Source organism: Aplysia californica, unplaced genomic scaffold (genome assembly GCF_000002075.1).
Source record: "Aplysia californica isolate F4 #8 unplaced genomic scaffold, AplCal3.0 scaffold01036, whole genome shotgun sequence".
NCBI lineage: Eukaryota > Metazoa > Mollusca > Gastropoda > Aplysiida > Aplysiidae > Aplysia > Aplysia californica.
In genome coordinates, this window is record NW_004798306.1 from 160,732 (window position 1) to 173,042 (window position 12,311).

Below are 12,311 nucleotides of genomic sequence, written 5' to 3' on the forward strand. Positions count from 1 at the left end.
CCACCTTGCTCCAACGTCTCAGATCATCACCAGACGTAAACGCGGAGAAGAGAGTTCAGAAAACGCCTGTAACAGCCAGATTCAGATTATGTTTGCCGCGAGTTCCTGGCAAGACCAGGGGGAAAAAAGCAGGCGCGCGCGCGGCGCGCACGAGTTGAAAAAGTGTGGTCTCGGTACGTACTTTGGTCCAGTAACCTCGGGGGTCCGGTGAACCGTGTGCACGAGTGTTGGGCTTCTCTGGGTTACCACCATGCTACTCCTTTCTGCCTCCTGCTTTCTCCTGTCCTCCTCCTCCTCTTCCTCCTCCTCCTCCTTCTCCTTCACCCAGTCGGCAGTCTGCGGCGGCACACGCCCGGGCATGGAAGGAGAAATAAAAGTGGGGGAGAAAGACCCTGAGGGAGGAAAGAGGGAAATGTGAGGGGGGAAAAAAGATCCACAAAACACAGATAGTATTGATTTGAGAATGAATAGGCAAGAGATTTATAGCAGCGGCTCCTCTCGCTCTCAGGTTGTGTTCTTGTGAGCTCGGGAGAAGGAGGAGGAGGAGGTTTGGCAGAATGGCGTGGCACTAGATCTAGTCGCTGTGTATCATGTGTTGATGGTGGTGGTGGTGGTGGTGGTGGTGATGCTTGTGTTTGTTGTGCGTGTTGTTACTAGAAGTCCTCAACAGCTGTAGCCTATTTACACGACCGTCTTCGTCTTTTCCTTCTCTATATAGCAGTCCGCCCCCTGTCCGCGCGAAACAGGCAAACTGCTCTCAGTGTGCGTGTGAGCCTGTGTAGTTTTCTTCTAGCAGCGCTGTGTTTGAAGTGAGTGGTGATTCGCAGGGAAAGACATGACGATTAGACATGGGTGCTTGTTTGAGAATTCTGTCTGGAAGCAGGAATAATGACACACGTAAAGCTTTGTATGCCTAGCAGGAGACACAACAAGGAACGGTACGGGGAAGTAATGTAATGGCCTATATTGATACTATACGACATGCAGCATGACGGTTGGTTAAACAGGCGCTGTTTTCTAATGTGTGTGTGTGCGTGTGTGTGTGTGTGTGTGTGTGTGTGTGTGTGTGTGTGTGTGTTTGTGTGTATGTTCGTGTGTGTGTGCTCTATGAGGAACTTTCAACAATTGAATACGGGGCTGACATGCAGGCTCTTCTATTCTTTTTGGAAACGCGAACAATTCAGTCCATCCCGGTCAAAAGGTTTAAGGTGGGCGTTGTCTAGGGCCTATCTGTGGTCTAAGGTCAGCGCCTATAGTGGGCGTTGTCTAGGGCCTATCTAGGAAGGTCTGGTGAAATCCCCATGTCTGAGCTGCAGTCTGATGGTCTTGATCAATACGTTTTGTAGATGGCCAGACTAGGAAGAATCTGTTGGAGATTCTAGACCTAATACTTGACCCAAAGAGAAAAACACCCAAAACAAAACAAAGGAAATCAGCAATAACAGGGCTGTTGTCGATTACTCTTTATAATTATCATCCTTCTGCGTCCTCCCAATAGCAATCGCCCGCCGTCTAGATTTCTATACCCGGATCTGTAGACGTAAGTGGAGCGCGCACTTCAGTCTCAGGACCACCCATGATGTCGTCACTACCAACCACACGGTGCCAGATCTGAAACAAATTAAATATCGTCCGTCACTTTTCACCATTCATTTCTTTGCCCAGATTCTCTACTTATGAACATTTTGCACTCTACACTATCCTATATCTAGTCTTTCCCCGTAACCAAGCCTATTTGTTAAAGTTTAGCAAGTATATTGCCTTGGGTCTTCCTCTGCCTCGTTTGCTTTGTTTTGTCCAAGGGGCCGGGTGTTCAAAGCTTCTTGCTAATATGTCGATTCTCGTGGACAGAAACTGCATGTTTTGTTTCGTCTTTGTCGTAGTTTTCAGTGAGTGGCCCACGTCGGTTGGTTGTTGCAGTTTTTTTCAGTGGTCCTCCACAGCTCCGTCTTTTCCTCCGACAAAATTCCCTAGTCTCTTTAAAAAAACCCAAAGTGTTTCTGTTGCTTCCATTCAATTTTAACAATCTATGGGGTATTGTCCAGCATTTACAGTCTCAGAGAATGCTGGCTAATCACACATATAAATTATGGAGTCTTTTAGAACTCTTGTTTTATTCGTCATTGAGATTTTCTGGTGGTCATTGAGATTATCTGGTCGTTATTGAGATCTTCTGGTTGGTATTGAGATGATTTGGTAGTCATTGAGATATTTTGGTAGTCATTGAGATTTTCTGGTAGTCATTGAGATATTTTGGTAGTCATTGAGATTTTCTGGTAGTCATTGAGATGTTACTATTTCTCAGGATTGGACTCATTTTGTTGAACTTCCGTTTAGCTATTGCAGTTCATCGTTTTATTTCTGTTGAGCATTGGGCTATATTTGCAGCTATTGATATTTATTCTCTATTTAAACTTTTGAACTTAAAATTTTTTTTTTCACCTAGCTTATAATAATATAGCAAATAAGATTTCTGTTTAAAATTACCTTTTCCATTCACTTTCCTCTACAGCAGTACCTAAAAGCAATTGGAAGTCTTTTTCTGAACTTGCAATTAAATCTGTATCATCGGCACGTCTGATGTTATTAATTTTAATATTATATTCTCCATCTATAAGTCTATTATATTCTCCATCTGTAATATATATGTGTCTCCATTCCCGTTGAGACCTGGACTTCCTTCTATAATTTATTCTTGTGATTGCTTCACTATTAAAGAAGTTAACTCATTTACCACATTCCTATCCTCCTCATCTTTTAATCTGCGTTTTACATTAGCTGTACTCTCCCTCAATTCTTCAAGTACAGTTTTGGTACAAATTCCTAACAGGTCTTAGAGCCTATGTCTAGGTCTTCCAACATTGTCAAAAGCTCATCGTGTCTACCTTGACCCAGAAACTTCGTATAATCAGTGAAGCGAGATCTTTCTGTGTTCCACTGCATACAGGGTGATCCCCAAAAAAGTTACACAACTTTGTTTTGTATATTTTCCTCCATACTGAAGTTTTTCGTCTCAGATTTGAACATAACATTCTGAACGCCATTTAACACGCAACACTTCGTTCGCAGAGTCTGAACACGTTTGTATCAAATGAATGTAATATAGGACAAGAAGTGTTCTTTTTAAAAAGTTTTTTCAATTTCCAACAAATGTGAACCATTTTGATCCCACACTTATACTGATTTCGATTCATTGTCCTCCTTCTTTCGGAGTACTCCCTGAAGACAAATTTGCAGATAAACACAAATCTAAACTCAATCCTTAGTTAATTGTATGGCCATCATTAACATTTATACAGACCAAAATACGACTTCGCATGGATTTTATAATATTTTCAATGTTTTGTTGAGAAAGTCAGTCCCACTTTCGCAGCAGCACAATTTCCCAATAGCTGTAGATTGGCAAAACGGCACACACTTTGCTGTTCAGTTCATCCCATACGTGCGCTGTTGGAGACATGTCGGATATGTACACTGGTCAGTCCACGACATTCAATTTTATGATCTTCCAGAAACTGTGTTGTTTGTTAAATGGGCAGTGTAAGGGTAGGAGTGTCGCGTTGAAGGACAGAGAGATTCTGATTTTTTTTTTGTGCTGTTTGGCACGGTGAAGACGGCGCTGTTGTTGCGGCTTTGTTAATGCCGTCCTAAATAAGACGTTCTTCATCTATAGTGCGGTCAAAAATTCGTGGTGCGACTTATTTTCAAATTTCACTTCAACTATCGAACATATGTTCTCCAATTTTTGCACAGTGACTTGTATCAATTTGCCTTAACAGATCAACATTTTTGTAAACACCTGCAAGCTGTATTCTAGAGAATTCCTTAATAAATACGAATAAAAATCCAAAAGGGTGTTTTTTAAAACAGATTTTTACATGTTTACAGCTGGGGCAATATAGCTTTTAATACCAAGTCCGTCAGGTTTTTCTAATCGGGACATTATGCTTATTGAACGCATGTTTAGAGAGCCATTAGTGCCAAAATGAATGTGTTCACTATAACAATAATTTCTTGATACAAGTTTTGCAAGTAAAAATTGTCTTTGATGAGCTGTGACGTTGGTCATATACGTAATCAAAAAGTGTGTGAGAAGCGGGAAGTGCTGAGGACAATACCATTTTACGCTTGACAGAGATTTTAAGTAGCCTATTTTATTATTATATATAAATTATTCTAGAAAAATATGATTTAGTTAAGACAAAATGATACAAACTGCTATGCAAAGTATGGATGACATGATTCACTCGTTAAAGAGATATTTGAGGATAAGTTGCACAACCAATTTTTGACCTCAGTTTAAGTCCTGCACTTACTGCTCCGCGCCACTCATAGATGAAAGAACATTTTCACACTCTCCATGCATGTCTTGAGCTGTTACTTTTGACTTTTGACGAGAAACGAAACGATTTCGCAGACGTGATAGCAAAACTGCCTCTCTTGAACAGGGCTGGTCACATTAGACTGTCCAATTCTTTGCCCATCCCAGACATTTGAAGTGTGCTGAAACCTTTGTATAAGTCGAGAACAATACAAGCACTGCATTTTAGTGGTATTTCTGCATCTCAGGCAGATTTTCCGCCTTGAAGAAGGCGAAAGCGAAAGTTGCGATCAGCTTCGTTAAGTTGAGGCGTCTTGTAAAGAAAGAAATTTTTAAAAAACATGATCGAGAAAAAGTTAGTACTTTTGTTTGGAAAGAGCTACGGGTCATCTTTCAGGTAAAAAACAATTGTATTCGTTTATAATATAGCAACTAATGAACACATTTTACTAAAGTATAGGTTACTGTATTGTGATGAAAAGTACTCATAATAATAATAATAATAATAATAATAATAATAATAATAATAATAATAATAATAATAATATATAACATTTATATAGCGCATTTCCAAAAAAGTAGCTCAATGCGCTTTACACTGGAATACCCATTTTTCAAAAACCTTTCTTACTACTTCCTTTCTTCTCATGCAATATACATTAATGCACACACACACTCTCTCTCTCTCTCTCTCTCTCTCACACACACACACACACACACACACACACACACAAACACACACACACACACACACACAGACTATTTTCATCCAGACATAGGAACAGAACAAATATAATGAAAGATAACGTTAAAAGCTTATGAAGGATAGGCCTGTAGGAACAGAAAATGTTTAAGATGTCTTTTGAAGCTATCAAGTGTTCTTATTTGTCTTAGTTTCATGGGTAATCTGTTCCACATAAATGAACCAAGATATGAGAAAGATCTCTCTCCATATGATTTGTATGATTTTACAGGTGTCACAAGTAGGGTGTTATCGTTTGATGATCTTAGGTTTCTCCCTGGTTTATATATACTGATAAGTTCTTGTAGATAAAAGGGAGCAGTTTTATTTACACATTTGAAACACATGACGCAGATTTTAAATATTATTCGTTCTTTTACAGGGAGCCAATGCAGTTCTTTTAATAATGGAGTGACACGGTCTCGTTTTTTAGATTTGTTATCTTCTAGCGGCATTGTTTTGAATTACTTGTAAACGATTAGCAAAATCCGTGCATAGGTGTGTGGAATAACAACTGCTCACTTGTGTCTCCAAAAATTGTTAAGATCAAAGCATATTTGGCTTTTTAAATAACTTTTTGAAAACGTTGCGTTTTTAAAGGCGTTCAGTATATTTAGAGGCCAAAAGGAATTTGCTTGGTATTCATTTCAGAGAAGTCTATTAAGCGGTTTTGCTCTATATGGTGCATTAAAAAACCCATTTTTAACCTTGTCCTCGTTTTCATAGCAGTGCGCACCTGTTTTCATTTGGTCCACCTCTAAAAGTTGCAGCAATCGTGCCATATTGTAAGCCACAGCAATAAAAAAAAATCAACAGAAGTCTGCAGACATAATTTTTCCCACATTTCGTTTGCCTGCTGAGATCAATGCTAAGTTTAGTAAACAGCAGTAGAGTGCTTTTCGTATTGAACATTACCTCTCCACAAATTCACCTTCCCTGACATTTCGAAAGTTCTGCGCTCGGCATGGAAAGAATACAAAGATGCCCCCAAGACCGTTGGTGTCACGAGTAGAGAGGTTCCGTCAGTTTGGATCTATAGCGAATCAGGACTAACAATTTCCTTTAAAAATGACCACTTCAGGTCGAACAAGCACCATGCACAACCCTTTAAACGTTACCAGGGTGCAGTTTTCAGTAGTCGAGTCCCATGAGACGTCTGTACGTAGATGATCAGCAGCTAGGACGTTCCCACACCTCAACTGTCTGCATTTTCATGGCAGTTTGTAACCTGAAATTGTACAATTTTCATCTTCGCAAGGCCGAAATGACATGGATCAGAGCATGGCAATGTGTTCATGTTCCTCGACTATCTTGAAAAGCGGGATCATTTCCTCGATGACATTGTGTTTAGTGCAAAGCCCATTTTCACCCTGCTGAATATTATGCTAACTCCAGAAATGCTATCTATTAAGCACCCCACTCCTTATTGTATTGTCTTCAGAAGCCTCTTCATACTGAATATGCACAGTATATGCTTAAAACACTCATGGTTTTCAGATCCTTGTGTTTGGGCGCCATTGAACATTTCGAATGACGCATTAAAATGTGTCGAATCCAAAGGAGGTTATGTAGAGCTCTGCTTCTAGGAATTCCAGAATGAAATCGTTAGATTTTTAAACTGTGTAAAAGAAATTAAATATTGTTTAAATATTACAGGAATTGGAAATTGAATGTCAAAGAGAAAGAAAAAGTCGACCAAACTTTGCACTACTTCCTTTACAAGATTCTAGAAAAATGATGAACTTTGCGTTTTTTGGTGTGTTTTTTTTCATTAAGCGATTTCGGGTTTCAAAAAAAGTTTCTTCTTCGTGGAATTTAAGTCAACAAATTCCTTTTGAATGAAGTATGTCTCTTCCAAATTAAAGCATTCATTCTAGAACAATTTTTGTACGAGATATTTAGAAAAATCGTTGTACAGTTGTCTTTTTAAAATCACCCAGTATTTATTTCCGCTAAAGTTGTTTGGTGAGTCCATTATATTTGTCAGGAGCAAAACCAAATGATGTATTAGATGTCTCTGATATTAGACTTTTCCCATCCTTTCCTTTAGGACTGGCAGCAATCCGTGACAGGACTCATATACCTTCTTGTTGCACTAGAGAATTTTACGGTGACACTGTATTATACTGTCCTGTTGCACCAGAGAATTTCACAGTGATATTTTTTACTCTAAGGTATCGAATAAACGGGGGGTGGGGTGGTAGGAATAAAAGGGGGTGGGGTAGTCAAGTGGTCCAAAATTAATAAACGGGAGGGTTGGAATAAAAAGGGGAGGGGCTGGGGTTGTCACATTCAACCTCATTCCCCTGTGCTAGTAGGAACAAATCTGTTTTATTTCTCCTTCAGTGAATAACAGAACAAGAGATCATGAAATATTACTAATTAGTGATTTTAGTAAGGTACTGTGATCACTTTTCCCTTTTAGGAAGAAACCAGTTTCATTAAAAAAAATGTAAACGAATGTACAACAGTTCATAAAATGCCCAGAAAATTGAGGTAGTCAACACGGTACTAATACTGAGGGTAATTTGCCATGTACAAAAAAGAGAAGTTTTATTCAGATACCTAGATTCTACATACAATGTTTCACTTGATCGTCGTTCGTGGCAAACCGGGAAATAATACATGAGGGGGTCGAATAAGGAGTGGTTGGTGCGCAAAAAATCTGAAAAATAATAAGCTTAGTCGATACCTTAGAGTAGAGCAACACATCGCGTTTAACGGTGATACTGCAAACTCGCTTGTTGTATCGCAGCGGCAGATATGTACCTCCAAAAACAAAGAAAGAAAGATATAAAAGAAGTTTTTTACCATCTAGCATAAGGCTTTTGTCAGATTGAGCATAGATGTGTGTTGCTCCTAGAGTATGTATCTGTATATAACTCCAAAGGTCTAGTATTTAAATTCCTGCATGTGGTTGAATGATGCATTTGATGTAAATGTTCATTTTGTCAGCTTTACTTCTTTCATATTGAATTTTAATGAGAGTAATATATTTGATTAAATTTTTTAAAATGTATACCTGCATGTGTTTTTATGGTCCTGTACAGCCAAAGAAAATTTCCCTCTGGGATAATAAAGTACTATCTTATTTTATCTTATCCTTTCTTATCAGAGAGTTTTTACAGTGATACTGATACTGTATACTCTCTAGTTGCACCATAGTTTTACGGTGGTACTGTATACTCTATTGTTGTACCAGAGAATTTTACGGTGATACTGTATACTGTATACTCTAGAGGGTACGGTGGCGGAGCGGTTAGTGCGCTCGTCTCTGAAGCGGAGATTGCGGGTTCGAGCCTCGCTTTAGACACGGATTTTTTCGCCCCCTCCTTCCCACCCAGCAATAATGGGTACCTAACTTCACCTTGGGGAAGTAAAGGCGACGTGGAAAGGAACTGGCCACCCTACCACAATATGCCGAAGGCCCAGGAAGCTGTCTCACTAACAAGGCAATCCCCAATGTCCTGATCGGATGCGGGAATAACTTTACTTTTACTGTATGCTCCCTTTTGTTGTACCAGAAAGTTTTACATTTGCACTGTACTCTCTCTTGTTGTACCAGAAAGTTTTTCGGTTGCACTGTACTCTCTCTTGTTGTACCAGAAAGTTTTTCGGTTGCACTGTACTCTCTCTTGTTGTACCAGAACGTTTTTCGGTTGCACTGAACTCTCTCTTGTTGTACCAGAAAGTTTTTCGGTTGCACTGTACACTCACTTTTTACACACGTGTCTCACTTTGTGGCACCTGGTGATTTAGGTAACCCTGTATCGGCGGACATCTGCGTCACATACACGTCATAAACCGGACCCCAGTTGGGCCATTCTTGGAGTAGTGTCAACTCGAAAGCCCAAACTCTGGAATAGGCTATATAGTTTAGTTTTTAGTAAGGTTTTACGGCGCTCGCAACTGCAAAGGTCAAATGAGCGCCAAGGGGTGGATGTCAACAGAGAAGTTCATACAGAGAATCAGATTTACTCTGCTCACCTCTCTAGCTTCAACAGCACAAAGTCTGCTTCGACTATCAAGGAAATAGAGGAGTGTGATAAACAAACAAAAAAAGTAGAGGAAAAATGACTATAGCAAGGATTAGGAAAGAAAAAGCAGCAGTTCCCCCGTTGCAGTTCAGGCACAGTTATGAGCATGACATTGATGAATCTGCCCATTTACAATTCTACAGTGCATAAGAACATGTTAATATCCCCAGTTTGGGAATGGCCTAAAAACAATTCAGTAAGTAGGGGGGGGGGTTTACTGAGAGGGGGGTGATGACTGCAGTATATAGAATATAGAAAGAACAAGGTAGTGTGGGAATTGGGTGAACTGTAACGACTGCACGAGAGAGAGAGAGAGAGAGAGAGAGAGAGAGAGAGAGAGAGAGAGAGAGAGAGAGAGAGAGAGAGAGAGAGAGAGAGAGAGAGAGAGAGAGAGAAGGAGAGAGAGAGTGGTGGTGTGTGTGGAAAGTGCAGACTGCACTTTTATTAGAGTTTGCGTGGACGTGTCGAGCGTTGAAAAAACGTAGATTCTTAAGGAGCCATTTGTGGGAAGGTCGTCTACACGTCGCCCAAACAGCTCCCTTTTCATGTTTTGTTGCTCGGTCATTGAACTGTGCCGTGAGACTAGATATATTTATAATATAATATAGGCCTAGTGCGGTCAAAAATTCATTGCGCAACTTTTCGTCAAGTATTTGCTCAACCATCAAACGTATTATATTGGACTCTCCACCTTTTGCCCAGAGGCTTTTTATCAATTTGTCTTAACAGATCACTATTTTTGTAAACACCTGATAGCTGAATACTAGATAATTCTTTAATAAATACTCACAAAAAATCCCAGTGGCTGGTTTCTGCAGATTTTAAAAGGTCTACAGCAGGGACAATAATGCTTTCAATAGTAAGTCCGTTCTTTTTCAAAAATCGCGACATTATGCTCATTGAACGCACGTTTTGAGAACTTTTAGTGCACTAAAGTGTTCACTATAAAATGAATGTCTTGAAACAAGTTTTGCAGCTAAAAAGTGTCATTGGTGAACTATAACGTAAGCCATATGCATAATATACAAAATGTGTGTGAGAAGCAGGAAGTGCTGTGAACAACCCCATTTTCTACGTGACGGAGATATAGATCTATAGTATTTTATATAGATTTAAGAAGAAATGTATTAAAATTTACCTTCAATTGTTGTGGAAAAATCTGATTTAGTTAAGACAAATTAATACAAACTGCCGTTCAAAGTATGGATGACATTGATTCATCCATAAAAGAGATACTTTGTGATAAGTTGCGCCACGAATATTGTTGGCCGCATTATAGATTTATCCTTGAGTGACGCATCAATCTCTTGTTCTACTCCTTGAAGGCGGCGTCGCCTTGTCTTGTTGTTCAACAGCACGAGAAGACTCGCTATTTTGCGAACTTCAAAAAATTGTTTTTTTTTTGTAAAGTGTTTTACGGCGCTTGCAACTGCATAGGTCATATGAGCGCGCGGAACACACATAATATTTTCAGTTGTAGGAAATTTGGAATTTTGCCCGGGTGGCGGCCGAAGCCTACTCTTATCGATTTTAGACCACCAAGGGATCTTTAACGTGCGCAAATTGCACACGGGCTCTCCGAGATTTTTCGCCCTTGTCCGAGAAGGCTAGGTGTAGATCTTTCCTACCAGAAAGACAGCAGTAAGGAGGAGCCAAGGAGTAGCAGTAGAAAGGCTGCAGAAAGAGTCAGGAGCCCAGAGGAGGGGGCAAAGGAGGTGAGAGGGTGGGGGCAGAAAGTGGAAATGAAAGCAGACAACAGAACATTGCTAGAGAGCAGGAAAGGAGGTGAAAGGAGACAATTTTAGAGAAGAACATTTTTTGGTCGCTACCCGAATTCGAACCCGGGACCTTTGAACGAGAGCCCCCCCCCCCCTTTTTCAAAAAGAAGAGTAATAACTTCCACACTTCGTTATTCTTTTTATTTTTCGGATGAGTTTTCCGGCACTTGCAACACAAAAAGGTCATATAAGTGCCGAAGATTAGACGTGTTACAATGGAGTTACTAACACAAAGCAGAAGGAAGGGAGATAGGATAAAGACGATAGATGTTTGATAGGAAAGAAGGAGAAAACTGCACCAGAGGACCCGCCAACCATCCACCTTAGTTATTCATACAACTTTGGGTTTTTTTTTCAGTTTGATTTCCTTTTTCTGAGCCTCAAAAATGCCAGCATACTATAAACGAAGCAAATTCGTGTTTCTGACTTGTATAATATAGAAGGAGATGTTGCGCAATATTGCCTTGAGCCTGCTATTGATCGAAAGCACACACGTGTCCTCCTCGTCCTTAGAACGCCTAGAAAGAAAAATTGTTTTGTCACTTTGTTGTTCTCGGGGCAAAATGATTTCTGACTGACCCACTTTCTCACCAGGACCGCACACTTTTTTGCTGACCTTCGTCTATACTTGTAGCGTCTGTAATTGGGCGCAGGTCTGAAAGGGGGGCAAACTGAACATCTATGAATGTGTGAGAAGGGCACAGCTGCTGTGTGGATGTACAGCTACTACTATATCACTATTTTGTACTGTACACACACACACACACACACACACACACACACACACACACACAGACAGACACACACACAGACACACACACAGACACACACACATACACACATACACTCACATACACACGCCCATGCATGCACATACACACATACACACACATACACACATATACACACAAATAAAACTCATACACACGCACAAACACACGCATACTCCCATATTATACACACAAACAAAACACATACAGACATACACACACGCACACACATATTAAATAAAACCTCGTTATACCGCTACCCACCTTATATAGTTATTTAAGACACAGGACCTCTGAGTTTAACGTCCATTTCCGAAAGGACAGAGCCAAAGGGGAAATTTGTGTAAAGTGTCTTTCCCTAGGACACAACGTCGGACCGAGCTGGAAATAGTGTGTCTGTATTAATTTTGTTCTCTTTTGCTTGCTGAACAATAAGCACAGTACAGGATTTCTTCCAAGAGGAAAGTTTCTAATACCCACCCCCGCCCCCATTAAAAGACCAGCCCCGATTACCGCCAGGTTTTTCCGAATGTACGAAAAGGAACGCCTTCATATAAACATAGTATTTACGCCTTCACACTACCATCTGCCATCCCCCAATTGTCTGCGTTATACAGTCCTCATTAAACTAATGTAAATTTGCCCCGCCATACCGCCAGTGAA

General features: G+C 40.1%; 1 protein-coding gene across 1 annotated transcript in view; it reads left to right on the plus strand.

Annotated features, from left to right (window-relative positions):
• Positions 1–9: 9 nt before the first annotated feature.
• Positions 10–12,311, plus strand: part of LOC106013593 (organic cation transporter protein) — a gene marked incomplete in the record, with an annotated part of 55,008 nt that continues 42,706 nt past the window's right edge. The window contains 1 exon segment of the mRNA XM_035973158.1: positions 10–953.